Source organism: Cyphomyrmex costatus, unplaced genomic scaffold, assembly GCF_001594065.2.
Source record: "Cyphomyrmex costatus isolate MS0001 unplaced genomic scaffold, Ccosl1.0 scaffold1301, whole genome shotgun sequence".
Taxonomy (NCBI): domain Eukaryota; kingdom Metazoa; phylum Arthropoda; class Insecta; order Hymenoptera; family Formicidae; genus Cyphomyrmex; species Cyphomyrmex costatus.
Window position 1 is genome coordinate 12,554 of NW_017275285.1, and position 6,306 is coordinate 18,859.

Below are 6,306 nucleotides of genomic sequence, written 5' to 3' on the forward strand. Positions count from 1 at the left end.
CTCTCTCTCTCTCTCTCTCTCTCTCTCTCTCTCTCTCTCTCTCTCTCCATAGCGCGGGTCTGGTTCGACGGGCCGGGACGTCCGCCGTTATCGCACGCCGGAAACAAAAAGCCACGAAAATCGCGATCGATGCACGATCCATACGTTTCTTCCCCCTCCGAGGGACGCACAGCCGCGCCGCGCTTTTCCGCGGCCAATAATCATTCTCGCGATCCTTCGCGAATGGTACCGTACTCGGCGAGGTCCTTTAGGGGTACTTCGAGGCCCCGCGAGCTTAATTCATGCCGGCAGCCTATTTATCGCTGCCGACGCACAGTGCGGCCGAAGGCCTCATTGTGCGGCCATAATTTGAAAACTTAATGGATTGACCTGAAACCTCGTCCTCGGGGGTTTTTGGGGTCGCTGAGCACGAATCCATCGTCAGAATTACGAAATTCAGAATGGCGGATCCAATATGGTGTCATGCAAAGAATTCTAAAGTTTTTTCGTGTACATTTTCTTTGTTACTATTGGATAATTTCATTTATACTAAATAAATGTACTAAAACAAACATTTTTCAAATTTTCACAAAAATTTTTATTAAAATTGAAAATTATAGGTTATACACGAAACTAGAGTTTCGAATTGTATTATAACTTGTACAAGTATTTAAAAAACGTATACTCTAATATTATAAAATTGGAAAGTATTTCCTGCTTTAAAGAAGAATTACATAAAAAAATTTTCATTATCATGAAGGTCCATAAGCATCTACATCTGTCTCTGACTCAGAGGCAGAGCTAATATCAGTACTGTCCTGCTCCTCTTCTTTATCAACAGATGGAAACGACAATAAATTAATAGCATCTGCTGATAAAGATTTTAGCTGTTAGGTGGCAATTTTCTACAACTAGAAATGTATGGATCAGAAGCTACTAAAAATCTTTTGAACACATCCTCCATTGTTTTTTGACGATAGTTTTTTCTAGCAAAGCTCAGGCGATAGATCGAATAAAATTTATTGCAGGCCTCTTGTGCATCTTCTGACATTTGACCGATAGGTAAAACTGAATCTTGAATGATTTCTGGGCCGTGAATTAATAGCTTATGTACTAAAGTTGGCATGTAATACCAATCATACTTTTCTACAATCATTCTAGCTAACTTCTCAGTATACTGTCTAAAATTGTCCAAATTAATGTCATGTCCACTTGATATGGCTTGCAGTATAATATAAAAACGATGTATAATATCCTGCTCAATTCCAGTTATTTTTGCAGATTGTTGGTACTTTTCAAAACAATGACAAGCCGTATTACCATCGTTCGATGTTCCACTTCCAGCTTTCGGTTTGTCAACATTTAAGCCCATTTCTTTTTTAAAAGCAGCTTGTATTATTTTTTTCCTGTTTTCAACCGACTCTTTTTTCTCTCCCTTACGTGCCTGCCATTTTTCGATTTTTAATTTGTACGACAAATGTAATAAAAATTCGAAACACCTATTCCAACAATGTAGAGATGATAGGCCAAATTTTAAGTGATCTGAAACAATTTTTTGTTAAGCATTGCATCTATGTCGTTGAAATTTTTTGATGTACAATTGCACAGATAACAACGCATCGCAGATGTTGTATCTGTCAGTGAGTTGCATACTTTCGTATCTATCATTGTCAAGGACAAATCATATTTAACACACACGATTTTCCCGTCAACAGTAGTTTCAAATGCATTCAGATCATGTATCTGGTTTTCTATGTCATTAGTTGTTTTTTTCGTCAAGTCAACTGATTCTTTTGCACATTGAATTTTAATTGGCCGACAATATCTTGGTGATGATGGCCTTGGATTTTTCCAGACTATTGTAGTTTTCTTCGTCGTAGAGTCTCTGTGTACAAGTTGCAATGGGACAAGAGAGGTGAAAAAAATACTTTCGTCGCTAACATCGTTTTCATCGAGCTTGTGCTTATATTCATTGTGTCCCGAACTACCATCACAGCCCCATTTAACGATTAAGGTTAAATTTTGTAGTTGTTCTTCAGATAAACATTTTATAACTTCTATTTGATGAAGAATAATGCGGTTAATCGTATGATTTAATAGAGATTGCAATGTAACTGCTGCTTCATTTTCAGTAAAAGAAAAACCTGAGGCTGGATAACATTGTAATTTTGCTTTCTGTAGCTTTTTGTATGATGGAATCATCCTTGATTTTTTCTGCACATGAGCATTTCGCAGCTGCTGGTATTTACTTTGAGATAATCCAAGTTCAATAAACAACGATAAAGCTTCATTATTAGTGAAAGGTATATTTTTATTCGCAGACTCCAAAGATTTTCTGTATTTCGAAGCTTTTGTAGGACTCCCTTCAGAAATATCACGCACCACTTTTGCAAAATCAGCATTACCTTCAGATCGCAATTTACTTGTTGCTGAGTATAGGAGAGCTTCAGTTGATACATTCGCTCGTAATTCTTCTGTTTTCCTGCGTTTACTTCGTTCAGAAGATTCTGAGAAACTGAGTTCTCGCCGACCTGCATTGGAATTTTTTTCATCATTTTGTTTTTCTTTTGACTCTTTATTATTTTTTTTCTTCTTTTGATCTTCTTTTTTCAGTTCAATGGATTTTTGTAACCAATCATGATTTTTTTTCAAAAATTTTTTTTCTATTCTTTTACTTAAATCCCATCTTGATCTCATTTTATGTACTTGATCTGATATTTGCTTTTTTTCTTCATCTGATAAATGATAACTTAAATTTTCACTTTCGGATAAAAGTGTTTCCACCTTAGCATAAATTTCTTTTGTATCACTCTTTAAAATGTTTTTTATTTCATTGAATAATTTCAGCCTTGTTAAATTACCTTCCGTCGTATTACTGGAACCTAAAAAATAAATATATATTTTTATCATCATTAAATTACGTTGATAAATTAAACAAAAATTAATATCTGGAATAAATTCATTAAAAAATCATATTTTAAGATTTAGTTAGGATTGTCATACTGTGTACTTTTCCAGCAGTTTTAGGTGCGAGACAGTCATAGCATACAACTGACCTGCTTCCTCGTTTAAAAATTTATTTTTGAATATTTACATCTACGACGATTAGTTTTGGTCCAGTTTATAGTACTCTATGTAAATACGGAATGTCTGCCTAGTGCGCGCGTATACTGTTTACCGTATAGGCTCCCACTCTTCTCTCCCTTTCTCTCTTTGTCTCATTCTCCTTCTTTCTACTTTTATACATATGTAGTTCCCACTTTCTCTTTCGATGCTTTTTTTCTATTAATTTTAGTATTTTCACGCTTCCTTTCTTTAACTTTTTATTAATCGTTATATCTGCGTTATCGAATATTCAATTTCTTTTATAATGTTACGGAACGTCGTGGTTTTAGAAATTCTCTCCTATTTTTGGGTCAATGCATTTAAGCAATTTACCCTGGGATTGGAGGTCAGGATGTGCGATTAGGAATGTTCAGGAGGAAGGGTAGGATAGTTTTTAGGAAGGGTGACTTTGAACCCGGTCCCAAAGAGTTCGCGAAGTTTGTAGGCGAGCCTGCGTGGATCGCCTTTTCGGATGGTTTTATAATTGGGAAAGGTGAGGTTAATTTCTAATAGGCTGAGGATATATTTGCGTTCGGGAGATGGATCTAATGGTTTATTATGGTTTAGTAGACGCGCTAGTTTTTCGAAATAAGGAAAAGGATCGTGATTTTTATTAAAGGCTGTTTTGATCTGGAACCTTAATCTCTTCTCTTTTTCTCTTCGTCCACCTTTTGAAGGCATGGAAGCAACGCGAAAGAAATTATCTAATTTCGAGAAAAATGTCTAAGACTGGGGCCACGCCATTGGCAGCGACAGTCACAACACAGTCCTCTATAATTTGTGAATGCTCCGAAAAAATGCTTAGGACGGGGGCCACACTATTGGCAGCGACAGTCTTAGCAACTCCTCGGATATTCATGTACTACTAGACGAGACGCAGAGTTGAGATTTCGGTTTCGGCTGAATAACTTTTATATTCTGTTTATTAAGTACAAAATAAAAAAATAAATGACACAAAAGGAGAAATAACCTACGTCTAGATGCGAAGCGTGAGGATAGTTCCAACTAAAGAATGGTGAAGTTTCTTCTGACGACTGGCTGACTAGTTAATGATGAATTTTCTTCTAACAACTGACAGTTTTCCTGCTTTTCGCAGCTCTTTTATACTAAAAAATGAACGTGGGAGTGTCCTTCCAGGACCAATCAAGATTCTTTAGAATTTGGTGGAACCTATGCTCGCGCTTGTTTTCTTACGATAAGGGAGCAGCGCTCCGCGTAAGCCCTACTCCCGACACTACGAGTCTAGTCTTATCTTAGTAGACGAGAGTTTTAATAATTTATAAAAGTTCGATTTTCCTTAACTAATATCCTTATGCGAGGCGAAATGTAACGACATGTTCTAAATTATATTAATGTTGTATATTTTAAGTTGGGTTAAAATATTTTATAACTTTATATATTATGACTCTTGGATTTTAGTTTCATTAAGAATAAGAGACAAAAGAAAGAAAAGGAAAAATAAAAGATATTCATCCTCGCATTCGGAAAGATTTTACCATATACTACTACTTAATTATTAGGCATATATGCTATTGTTTAACATTTTTCTAGAAAAAGGCCTTCGAAGGAAAAAGATTATAAAATAGATATTCTTTATCTACGTGACGCATAGCGAGCGTGAGTCATCTGTTGTTTGAATGTTTATGAACTAAGATAGGCCCTTCTATAAAAGGGACGGTTACGAAATATAGATATAATGGAGACAGAATATCTGACTAAGACGAAATACCAAACTAGAAATAAGATAAAGAAAATGTATGAATCATATATTTATAATAATGAAGAAAGAGGGATTTTTAGTGGGATGTAACAATACAAAAAGTTGCATAAAACCTAAAGTAGCAGAAGGTAGCAGCTAAATCTTGTTTTATTCAGTAACTAATACTTTTCTGAGTAACCTCTAATAGGTTTTAAGGCAGCATACGATGGCGTTTTATTACTATATGGTTTGAAAACTCAAATTTTATATACAAAAATACGAAAAATATATCCTCATATTTCTGCTGCTAAAAATTTTTTGTTAAGGTATTGATATTTACTAAAGTTTTTATGTATTTTACTAACCTTTAGACGTAGATTCCATTTGGTTTTGTTAGATTTCCTTTACTCCAAGAACTTTCACACGCGTGTATAACTTTCCCTGTGTATCTACAATAATATGATGTTTGGGTGAAGACCGCGTTGCGACTGAAAGAAAAGAGGGGACTTAGGGTATAGGACGTTACTACGAACGGTTTTCACTTCTTAGAGGATTACTTCAGCCAACTCAACGATGAAAACACTCTATCTAGAAACTTTTTTTTCGAATTTTGGCCGCACAATGAGGCCTTCGGCCGCACTGTGCGACGGCCCGCCTTCTCGCCGAATGGTGTACGGCTATCCTCTTCTTCTGGCTCGCACCTCCTCGAGGGGTGCCCTCTTCCTTTGCTGAACGCCCGGCCCTCCTGCGGCTCCAACTTCCCTCAGGTTCAGGCCCGCCGACCACTACCTTGGCCATGGTTACTGCTCTCTCCTCTCTCCCCTCCTTGGTCTCTTGCTTCCTGCGGCCGCGTACTCGTTCTTCGGTGAGGCGCCACTCATTTTCATACAAAATAAAGTGCGGGGATTAGAAAATAATACTTAAATATTAATTACGGCCCCTGGAGATTTCGCTCGCAATTCCCGGCCCGGGTCAGGCGCTCATTCGTGCTTTGTGACGGCGAAGGGTCGCTGCAAAGATGCAGCGAAACTGCAACGTCACAATGTATTATAACAAGTACTATTTTACATCTCCTTCTGTTTAGAAACGTTAAACTTTCCAGGCAAAGCAATTGTACTGTAGCTATGATTGTACTGTCGGGGCAGACCTCTGTCGACGGTGTGGGTGGTGAACGAAGGCCACCTCCTTGCACCCGCCCGTGTGTGTGTGAAATATCAAGTAATAGACTCATAATCATTATATAACGAATGGAACACAATCGTAGAAGTCGTGTGCCCCTTCGCAGGGGGTTGGGGGAGGTGAGAGTTGCTTCGCCTGGAAAGCTTAACGTTTCTAAACAGAAGGAGATGCAAAATAGTACTTGTTATAATACATATATGACAGAAATGATACGTTAATTTTGAAACTTTTTTTGTTAATAACTTTTTAACGAGCAGTGACCGCCACCTAAAACCTGGTGGAGGTTACTCAGGGTCATGACCTTGACAACATATGTCAAGGTCAAGATCATCGGGGGGGGGGGG